An 11,709-nucleotide genomic window follows, 5' to 3' on the forward strand; every position below is an offset into this window, starting at 1 on the left:
GAAATGTTCATTAATACACACTGTCCTTTTTTGAACTAAAGTAAACATAAACTTAAGAGTAGGGATGATACACTGGAGACAAAGCTAAACAGAGCTTTATTCGGATACCGCATCACTCCACAGAAAACAACTGGACTGTCACCTGCTGACAGGATGATGGGTGGGAAGTTGAGATGTAGATTTGATCTCGTACACCGTGACTTAAAGAAGAAGGTGGAAGCAAAACAGACAAGTCAGAAAGACATGCCTAAGAAAGGAACTTTGTGGCAGGAGACCATGTCTACCAAAAAGTACGGATGGGGACCTAAGTGGACACCAGGACAGGACAGATTCAGGAGATTACAGGGCCGGTTTCCTAAACAGTGTTGCTAGGAAAGGGTAAAGTGGTGAGGCGACAAGTAGGTCAACCATTCAGCAAGCTAGAGCAGGATGGGCCAGTTTCAATGCTAGGACAAAGGACACAAATACTGGGCAGGTGGATGACAAAGAAAGTTGTGCCCATGGTGAAACATGACAAAGAGGGCAATGCACCTGGTGGTTTGCCAACTAAGGATCCGACCTCACAGGAACAGGAGTCCACCAGCTTCAAAGAAGGACTTTGTAAAACGAGGGACATGTTAGTGACGCAAAGATGAGACATTATTTTATGTAAAGAGTACAGTAGATTTGCCAGATTTACTTACCTACTTTTTTTTTTAGGGGGGGGGGGGGGGGACTGTGTTGTTCAAGGTGTCCAAGTCAATGTTTATTATGTGTGTCTGTGTTGTCACAACAACAGCCTATGTTAGTAAGAAAAATAAGAGTGGGAGGAATAATACACTGATGTGTGTTTTGAATTCAAGTCACCCTAGTTTTTGTTTTCTGTATGAGTGGGAAGAAACCGAGTATAAAGTAGAAGAGTAGTTCCCATTGAAGGGAGGATGGATGTTTTGTGGTGATTGGTATTACATCCTAAGACCAGTAGGGGACTCTACTGTATCGGTTGTAAGGAGGTTGTACACTTTAATAGCTCTTATTTTATTGTAAGTATTAATGTTATAGCGATATTCAACTTTATCACAGATTTCCTCATATCGTGCAGCTCTAGTTGTGACCCTGTTCTTTTTGTTCTCCAACATGTTACAGACAGAAACGTGATAGTGAGTGCACTACACAGCCATCAGCGTTTCAACACTTCCACCAATAGAGGGGGCTCATTGCCTGGGCTGCTGTCTCTCTCTCTCTCTCTCTCTCTCTCTCTCTCTCTCTCTCTCTCTCTCTCTCTCTCTCTCTCTCTCTCTGTCTCTCTCTCTCTCTCTCTCTCTCTCTCTTTCTGTCTCTCACTCACTCACAATCTCTCTCTGACACACACACACTTACTTGCTCACACCATCTCTCTCACACACACACTCACTCACTCACTGACTCTCTCTCTCTCTCTCTCTCTCTCTCTCTCTGTATGTCTCTCATTCACTCACATTCTCTCTAACTCACACACACACCCACTTACTTGCTCACACCATTTATCTCATACACACACACACACACACACACACTCACTCACTCACTGACTCTCTCTCTCTCTCTCTCTCTCTCCAAAGGGTAATACCACATAGTCTTTTTTTTTTATTTTTTTTTTTTCCTTTCTCTGACCAGTTATTTTCGTAGGCACCTTTCACAAAAAAAGGCACATTTTACTAATGTACTTATTAGTGGCACCTTTACAGTATATCTCATTGTATATGCCTTTGACTATCTATCCATTTATATATGTATTTGCCTCTGAAGTAGATCCGATGAAGTAGCAGGAAATGTAAACACTTAAGTAAAGGAAGTGTCTCCTACTCGTACTAAGTAGCCTACACTACTTGAGTAAATGTAAACTACTTAATTACTTTTCACCACTGCTAAAAGGTTTGCTAGGCAGTTGGCATACTGTATGAGATATGAGGATTCCAATGAAACAAGAGCTGACTAAATTAAACTGTAACTGTAACTGTAACATGTAACATCCACAACAACCAGCATGTGTTCTCATTCAACATGTCTGCTTGGACAATATACTTAATAATAGTATAGTCATACTTTATGTAAAACCAAAAATACATTCATCGTTCATATATAAGCTGAACATCTTTAACATTTATCATGAAACTATATAAGGCTATTTTTGGTATTTTGCATGCAGACTAAGTGACTTGGATCGCAGGGAAAGGATGTTATGACTGCTGGGATTATAATGCTGTCTTCAACTTTTGCATGTGTAGTAGGAATGTACAGTATGTAACGTGTATGGGCTACCTGTTCTTTATTTAACACGTCAGTAGACAAAAAGGTGACGGTGCTTCACCTGGGCCGGCCAGCTGTGGTAGGAACACCTGGCTCGGGTTACAGCAGGGAGAGAGCCAGGGGGGCTGGACTCTAAGACCGATACGCAGCGATGACTGCATGTCTGGAGCAATCGCCACAAGAGAGAGGGAGAAACAGAGCGAGCAAACCGACTTCAGGAAGACAACAAACTTTGGACGGAGCTCAGCTTTTCTCTCGAATTTGGGACAGAAGAATAAAACGGCTGTCATTTGTTTTTAGGTAAGCGCGTTTTTAATTCACCCCCCGTAACGTATGCCTACGCACAGCTATCTGCGTAGAAAGAGTTTCATTACAAGATCCCGTCTGTGTTGTGCAAGTTAGTGTAACTCTCTGAGTTGGTTGTAGTTGAGTGCAGTCGTGAAAACGCCTATTTTACTTTTGAATGGTTCTTTCCATAGTTCCCTTTTTCAGTGTAAGGGGTCTTAATGCTAGGAGGAGCTTGTTTTCAAACTAATGAAAATCAGATGTTGCCATGACTGCCAGCTGGCATGCCTCACAGTCTACAGCCTGCTGCTGGACACTGACAGACTGCTGTGCACCAGTACAGCACCATTTCCCACCAGCCTCTCTACTCACCAGAGTCTCTAGACTCTCTACAGGACTTCTTTAATAGGATCCTATCTGATTGAAGGGTATTTTTATGATCCTCTATGTGATATTAATGATGGGTGTTCATCATAATCTGTAGATGTAGACCATTCTGAATCATAGGGCTGCACAAATAATTGCAACTTGATCAAAATCTCATTGTGGGCTAGTGCATTATCCAAATCGCAAGGGGGAGGGGGGGGGGGCGCAATTAGCTAAATGAAATATTTTGCAATATTTTTGTCAAACCATTCTGAATGAAGAATTGTGGTGCTGCAGAGACGTCCTACAAATCCTATACTACAGACTAAAGGAAACACCTTGTTTGGTACAGATCCTCGATAAAAAAACTTTTTTGATCTGTAATATTTTCATTGAAATTGACAAAAATGATACAAAAATATCAATATCGTGAATCATATCACAATCGCAATATCAGTCAAAATCAAAGCTATGAAAGGGTGATCATATTTTGATTTCCAAAAAACAGGACACTCGGCCCGGCCTCAAAACACAAATTCAGACAGGCTTCTCAGAGGTTAATGAAAAAGCATTATTATTCCTCAATGGTATAAAAATAACTTATGTATTAAAATAAAATATGTAACAACCTGTAACAAAATAATCGCTCTTTTGAAATAAATAAATATGAAATGATGTTCTAAATATGACCTATTCTGTGTCAGCTTCAAAATCCAGCTTCAACTAAATATCTCTTAAAATCTTTGCAATGTAATAGGATAAGGTTTTTGGTGTCCATATGAGCTTTGAGATCTCCTGCAACTTAATAAGATACTGAAACATATGTGTTAGCTTTGCACATGGTGCAGTCCGCCTCCCACTTGTCCCGACCGGGACGGTACGTGGAGAGTTTTTCTTGCAGTTCAACTGTGAAGCTGCACTTACACTTCAGCATTTTGTGTGCAATGCTGCTCTAATCTGCTCCCTGTCTGTGCTCCCTGTCTGATCTGCTCCCTGTATGTGCTCCCTGTCTGATCTGCTCCCTGTATGTGCTCCCTGTCTGATCTGCTCCCTGTTTGTGCTCCCTGTCTGATCTGCTCCCTGTATGTGCTCCCTGTCTGATCTGCTCCCTGTTTGTGCTCCCTGTCTGATCTGCTCCCTGTATGTGCTCCCTGTCTGATCTGCTCCCTGTTTGTGCTCCCTGTCTGATCAGCTCCCTGTATGTGCTCCCTTTCTGATCTGCTCCCTGTTTGTGCTCCCTGTCTGATCTGCTCCCTGTATGGGCTCCCTGTCTGATCTGCTCCCTGTATGGGCTCCCTGTCTGATCTGCTCCCTGTATGGGCTCCCTGTCTGATCTGCTCCCTGTTTGTGCTCCCTGTCTGATCTGCTACCTGTATGGGCTCCCTGTCTGATCTGCTCCCAGTATGGGCTCCCTGTCTGATCTGCTCCCTGTTTGTGCTCCCTGTCTGATCTGCTCCCTGTATGGGCTCCCTGTCTGATCTGCTCCCTGTATTTAAGCATTGCAGAGCGGACCGCAAGGCAGCCTCTCTGGAATTACGTCAGACAGTACGTAAAAAGTGGACATGTCCAACCAAAAGAAGATGTTATAAAAGAATTATATCATTGAAATTCCACAGTTGGAAAAGTTGAATGTGTCAGTTATTTGTGTGACGGAGTGCTAACCTGCAAGTTTACCAAAACTTCCCTTCAGAGCAATTTTTAAATGGCATGTAGTGAATGTTTCAGTGCTGCTCTAGTTCTCAGTCAGGAACCAGCTGGGCTGCATTGTGTGATTCACTAGCTGGAACCTGTTGCCTACCAACTGCTCCTCTACAGTCACCATAACACCTGTTATCTGACTTTCTTCTAAGTAATAAAACCCATGCATGCTCCCACTTGCAAGCAGATGCACAACTTGTCATTCCTTGGTAATGGCCCTCTGGGATATTGCAACTCAACATGAGCATGACACACAGGCGTTGGACGGGGAATGAAACTTCTTAGAAATGTCTGTTATGTTTTGTGGCACTGAGAGATTCCTGAGTCCCATGCTGTGGAGAACACTGTTGCTCTGCAAGTGTAGGGGGAAGCTGGGATTAGGTGTTTGGTCTCTGAAATGTCAGATGAAAAATGGTGATCAGTGTTTCCCAAGGTCTAAGATGACATCCTCAAATGTCTTGTTTTGTCTACAACTCAAAGATATTCAGTTTACTTTCAGAGTTGAGTGAAGAAAATAATGATAGAAAATAATAGTCCATGTCCACAACGTTCCATTTCCAGGATTGCTTTGTTGCCGCCGAAAAAAACCCAGCTGATAACACTATTTTCGGTCAGATGTCAGTTACCTTCTTCTTTCTTTGTGTCGGCATTCTAAACTGCGGTGAATTTCTAAAGACTATGATTAACTGCTCCTCAGATCTCTGCAGGATAAATCCAGACAGCTAGTTAGACTATCTGTCCAATCTGAATTTTCTGGGTCACGACTAAAACAACTTTTGATCGTACGCCTTCCAACAAAACAAGTTCCTACCTGAGGCTGTTTAGCAGAGGCACCGTGGCTCTGTCCGACACTTAGTTCCTCCTATGACTATTGTGATTGGTTTAAAGAAATGACAATAAACCAGAGCTTGTTTTTCTGCCATCCCAGATTGCTGTATGGACTAGCCAAATCTGCAGAGCTTTGGAGTAATGTCTGGCAATGTGAGACTAAGAAAATGATTACATTTAAAAAGCTGGAATCTGAAAAAAAGATTTTAACAACTCAAACTTTTTTTGGAGTTGACCAGACAAGATAAATCGATCCTCAAAATATTTGGCAACTAAGTGATTAATCTCTGCCGCTCTAGCTGTGTAAGTGATAGATGCCACTATGCCAAAATGGAGCCTGCAGTACCAGGAACCAAAAGAAGAATGAAGGCTGTATTTAAATTGTATTGTTTAGTGTATTGTTATAATCTCAGAACCAACTCGAAAGCTTAAGAAGTTCAAAAGAGCTGATTTGTTAAAGCTGTGGGAGGCATATTATATTTGGCATTGTTGGGCAAAAATAATAATACTTCAGCATATTATAAGACAAAACTAGACTCCTGCAAGCCCTCTTGGTATTGTTTTCAAGCTTCAGAAAATGTTGACGTCACTGGAGACTTTGGGCAATAACAGGTGATTTCAGATAGAGAGGGCATTCCTGTTGGCTGTTCTACAAATGCATAGAGTGGTAGAGCTGCTGGAACAGGTCCCAACGCTACTTTAAATCCTGGCATTTTTTGCTTTCCACCGCCTGCAGCGTAACAGGTTGTTGTTGTCTTTGGCAATGACAGTTAGTGTCATGAATAGTGTACAACAGGTAGAAAGCATTTCAGTGAATTTAGTTTGAGGTGCAGTTGTAAGCAGTATAAAAAATAAGTACTGTGCTTGTACTTTTTGAATTTGAGAAGCTTACAGTTGTTGAAGTCGAAGTACGAGATTAATCTGTGAGCCATTTATGGTATGTCAGCATGACATTTAAGCACATCGCTTAGCTTTGGTAAAAAAAAAATCAATACAGCTTATTACTTATTGGCTGTTGACTTATTGGTCATAGTTTTCTAATATGTAAGTGATATACTGTATATTTGAAGAAACCTTTTTTGGGAAACTCTTCTGTGGCAGTGGCAGATACTGAAGCTTAAAAAAACTAATGGAGCAGATAATCTCCTTCCTATATCACTGTGACACAGGTTCCTGATGTTTTTACACAATAATTACATAATTCCTCCCTCTTGTAGTTGCACAATTGGCCTTTATCTTCTATCAGAATCCAGAAATAACTGCCCATTTTAAAAGACTCCCATTATGAGATAGTGGTGAGCCAATGTAAACAGGACATTGAATGTTATCTTTGGTGTTGGGCTTCTGGCACCAAATAACCTTTGAGGGACTTCAGACCTGTTATATTCCATGTATTTTAAATTAAAGATGTGCAAGAGCATAAAGAAAGTTTTTGAAAATGAAATTACCGGGGTTTATGTTTTTAACTGTGACCCAAGAGAATGTATCACCGGCAGGAGCTTCATTCTCCTTTGGGACAGGATTTCTTTGTTTCTGTTGTCTGCATGATGACAAACAACCAGATTTAAGTTTTAGCACTCAATTACAAGGAAAAGCACAAAGCAAGCAACAAAGGAAAGCGCTTAGTTGTGTCCTAGGATTTTTTTTTGTATCATTCCTCTCAGCCTAGTTCACTGCCAAGAAAGGACAGAGGATCTGAAGGAAGGATATGAAGGAGTAACCAACAGGAGGGGGAGGAAATGAATGGATGGTTGTAGGGAAATGTGTAGTTAAGCAGAAACTAGAGAATCGGTTAGATGCGTATTCTGGACTTGCTGCTTAAGGACATGAAAGGAAAGAGAGAGGGAGAGGGAGAGGGTGAGGGAGAGGGAGGGGTTTTTGCTCTCTTGGTCAGACACACCCTGTTATTCTTCAAAACTAATCATTATTGTCTCCCTATTGCCTTCCCACGGTCTCTCTCTCTGCTTTGGTGTCTGGTAACAACGTTTCTGAGTTTGGTTTTTCCTTCATGGTTTCATCTTGTGGTTTTCATCTGGACTTTACCACAGCTAATTGTTGTATGTTAAAATAGTAGTACCAGCTGACATTGTAATCACAGCATTGGGAAGGAACTGTACAGGAAGTGCATTTTAAGTTTTCCAGGCAGGAAAGTTCTCTTGAGAAATCAACCAAAGTGCAGCAGCGAATCAGCAAGCCTAGAACAGAGGACAGCAGCGCTGCAGTGGCCACAAGCTGTCTGTCCACTTTACATTTTCAGATGATTAATGTTTTCGTGTTCCAACACTTAGCACCCGCTTTCTACTGTGTGTGCACTTTAAAGTGTAACAGTTGCATCACTTGACACTCTATGTGACAACTGCACGGCTGTTGCCTGTTCCTAAAAGTCATTTATTTACTAGGACTACTTTCTTGAAAAATTCACTTGACAGCTAAGGTTAACTGCTGAGTTAACCTTATTTGCACAGTAATGAAACATGCTGATAAGAAAAGCAAAGGAAGACAAGATACATATTACCCACGCAAGCTGGGAAGATAACAAGAACAAAAACTATGAGATTAATAAACGAATGTATCACCTCAATACCACCAAAAAGCAAATCCACCATCTAAATGACAAACTAAAAAAACATGGTTGGACATGATAGGACAAGAAGAATAACGTTATGGGAAGTTACGCGATATCCTCTGTAGAGCTCAGCAGTATGGTTCCAGAAGGTAAAACCCTGTTCATTTTCTCCATAAAGATTTTAAATAATCATTCATAATGTAAAAACCTGGTAGAGGTAGACTGACCAAGAAGCGGTGAGGTCAGGAACATTTTATAGTTCCTGGAGAAGATAGACGTCTTTAGAAAATCAACCTTGTTTAAAGAAAAACCTGTTTTATGGAGAAGTACTACACTGCCCATAATCTATATGCATATCAGCAACATCTCTGATTGGTGGAGCTTGCTTTTACCATGGCAATGTTCAGCACAGCAGCGAATGGCTATAATGAGCTGCCACCACCGTAGGCTATTATCCTTTCTGTAAACAGTCTTGTACCTTTTGCCTTTTTGGCATTTCCAAAATGTTCTTTTGTGCCGTATCAGATGTTTCATGTTGACGATTAAGCTTGTAGCTGGTTGGCTTGGTTCCAGGATTACAACTCTTCATACAAGCATTCAATAAAATGTCAATGGAGCATTTGAATGGGAAAAATCACATCAGGAACCAGAGCGTGGGCGGTCATAGTTGAGGTCTATAATCCTAGGATTCAATATCACTCAGTCATTTTAATGACATGCTTCTACATATGTTCTGTTACTGAGTACCTATAATTTAACAGTGGAATTAAGCTTGAGTACTTCAAATCGTAAAGCGTGTTAATGTCTATTAATATCTAAAAGTAAATCAAATCAAATAATGTTTTAATGGTGTACTGAGAGTGTTACACAACAGTCAACAACCCAGTAAAAGTTGCCGGACAACAGTAGAGAAAACTGGGAGGGGGTGGGGTGAATGAATTGCAGGGCAGGAAGGGTTGAGTCGAGACAGAGTAGGTGAGTAAGTGAGGGAGGGAGTGAGTGACCTGACCTTTGTGAGTCAGTGAGAGTGTAATCTTGTTTTGTTTGAGCTGCTCTTGACAGAGATAATGTCTCAGACTGTGTGTGTGTGTGTGTGTGTGTGTGTGTGTGTGTGTGCGTGTGTGTGTGTGTGTGTGTGTGTGTGTGTGTGTGTGAGGTGAACGCCTCACAGGCAGGAGTGGTGAGGAATGTGCTATTATCTGGCAGTACTGTACACTTCAGCTTGATAACATTCCATAACACAGGTTTTTTCTCTGGCCCTGGCCCTGTGCTGTGCTACTTAATCAGAGGTTGGTCTACATTTAAACATGCATTATATATTAATATGTGCACCTATTCAAGAATCAGCATCCAAACAGATCCATTTGTAAATGACCCAACACGCTACTTCATATTCCGGGCCTATAGGTGACACTGTTTCTGCTACAAAAATTCACCAACAAATGGAGAAGAAGAGGCGGTGCCTGTGCATAACATATGCACGCTGTTGTGTTAATTTTTTTCACCTATTTTGAATTTAGTAACTAACTTTTTTAATTTAATTTTAACTAACTTAGTCTTTTGCCAAATGCCCTTGTTAGTTTCAGTCATATTAAGTCATTCACATATCTTTTTTGTTAGTCAAGTTTTAGTTGACAACTAGTCTTGTTTTTGTCAAAAGAGAACTCATGTATCTTAGTCAAGTTTTAGTCAAAGTGTTTTAGTATTTTTTTAATTAAATTACTTCTGAGATTATGTCTGATTACTATTTCAGTCAAATAGTGTTTCACCCATCTCAAATATTGGTAAATGCCATAATTACCTGACAATGTTTACTCGTTGAATGATTTTTGTTGAATGTAACTTTGTTAAACGTGCTTTTACATCAAGGTTCTTTCTTCATGGATGTGTAACGAAATTAAAAAAGAGGGCACTTCTAGATGAGCCGAGCGTCGCCTGATTGAACCGCAGCGCTCCAAATGGTCATTGCACTAGTTCTATTTCATGATGAAAAAGTAGCGACGATTGTAGTCGAAAATTAAGAGAGATTTTCTATTAGTTTTTATTTTATGCAAAACATTTTAGTCTCGTCTTTTTTTGTCAACAATAATGCATGTTAATTTGTTCTTAGTCAGCGTTTTGGACATTGGTGCAGCCTCGTCATCGTCTCGTCTTTGTCATGGAAAAAGGTTGTTGACGAACATATTTATTTAACATATTTTTGTTTTGTCTAACAAAATTAACACTAGGACGCCGTATACAACCAGACAATACATTTTGCCCTAATACCCCTAATAGGCTCAATAGCTTCTCTAGCAGGAACACAAGCATGTAGACCACCATTGTTGTTGTTATGAGACGTCGTTGCGGGATAAGACATCAAAGACTACAGGTCGAGGACTGTGACGAGGACACTGATGCACAAGTATGCAGCTTCGCCATCCAAACAAAGGGGAAAGGGTGGCAGCTTGTTGTTCCCATCAGCACCTTAGACACAAAAACTTAGGAAAATAGTGTCTAGGTGGAAAAAAACAAAGTTACCTTTCAAAGGTACAAAGTAAAATCTATTTCATCTCTGTTTGTCATGTACAGATGCAAACAATACAATCTGGGATATATTTAACCTAGCTTAATTGTATATTTTGATATTTTGAAGTGAGGTTGAGGTGTTCAGTGTGTTATCTACAGTAGATGGCGTTTGGCTTGCATTCAGTTTGGAGAAGCAGACAGGAGAAATGTACTGGGGGCAGCAACTAAACGTATTTTAGACACCTAAAAAAAGGACCACCTTAAATAAACTAAAACCAGTTTAAGTGTATATATTTAAAATAAATATTCATGGCTTTACCTTGCTATTAGACACCCCTTTCTTTTCCATAGAAGTTTCCCTCTCTTTTTTTGCAGTCTCCCTTTGCAGTCTTCCATAAACTGTTGAAAGTCCGTCCCAAACAGCTGATCTACGCCATAACACAGTTGCGCTTTTCCATAGGAATACGGAGGGTCGGAAGGAAATGTAGTGCCAAATGGAAAGGGCTGAGATATTCTAAATATAGTGTACATTTAAGTTGATATAGATGTTTTAGGTGTCTAAACTGTGTTTGGCTGCTGTCCCTGTCCACAGCGGGACATTGCTTTCCTTTCATGTTGGTACCCTTGCCTGCTTCTCCAAACTGGGAGCATGGCGACCGCCGTCTACTGTAGCTAACGCACAAAGACTATGGAAAAGTTGCTCATACAACCACACCACAAGTTTCTGAGCTATACTTTTAACACAAAGATGTTAATCAGGAGAAAACGCCATTGAAAAGGAAATAATACCCTTTAATGCAACTACAAATCTGCCGTACAGTGGCCATTGTGTATCATATCCTGCTTTGTATTTCCACATACAGTATATAAACAACCAGAGATGAACATTACAGATACTTTTGTTAAAAAATACTCTGGAAAAGTAGAAGTACTGAAGTAAAAGTAACAAAGTACTAAATAGCCTTGCGAGCGACAACCACTTTTTATGCTTTCTGGACCACACAAGTGTTACTAGAGTGCAAGCTGAGAAACATCAGTGGACATGAAAAAAGGCTCTTTATATACCATTGCCCATATTTTAAATGGATGTCTCGCCGTAGGCTTAACACATCATATACACTCACCGGCCACTTTATTAGGTACCCCATGCTAGTAACGGGTTGGACCCCCTTTTGCCTTCCGAACTGCCT

General features: G+C 40.6%; 1 protein-coding gene across 3 annotated transcripts in view; it reads left to right on the forward strand.

Moving 5' to 3' along the window:
• The first annotated feature begins 2,324 nt into the window (after positions 1-2,324).
• Positions 2,325-11,709, forward strand: part of ppp1r13l (protein phosphatase 1, regulatory subunit 13 like) — a 38,890-nt gene continuing 29,505 nt past the window's right edge. For all 3 annotated transcript variants that reach the window (XR_004656044.1, XM_034867292.1, XM_034867291.1), the window contains exon 1: positions 2,325-2,568. The gene's annotated coding sequence lies outside the window, so the exon portion shown is untranslated. The remainder of the gene's footprint in view (positions 2,569-11,709) is intronic.

The sequence above is a fragment of the Etheostoma cragini genome, chromosome 3 (assembly GCF_013103735.1).
Source record: "Etheostoma cragini isolate CJK2018 chromosome 3, CSU_Ecrag_1.0, whole genome shotgun sequence".
NCBI lineage: Eukaryota > Metazoa > Chordata > Actinopteri > Perciformes > Percidae > Etheostoma > Etheostoma cragini.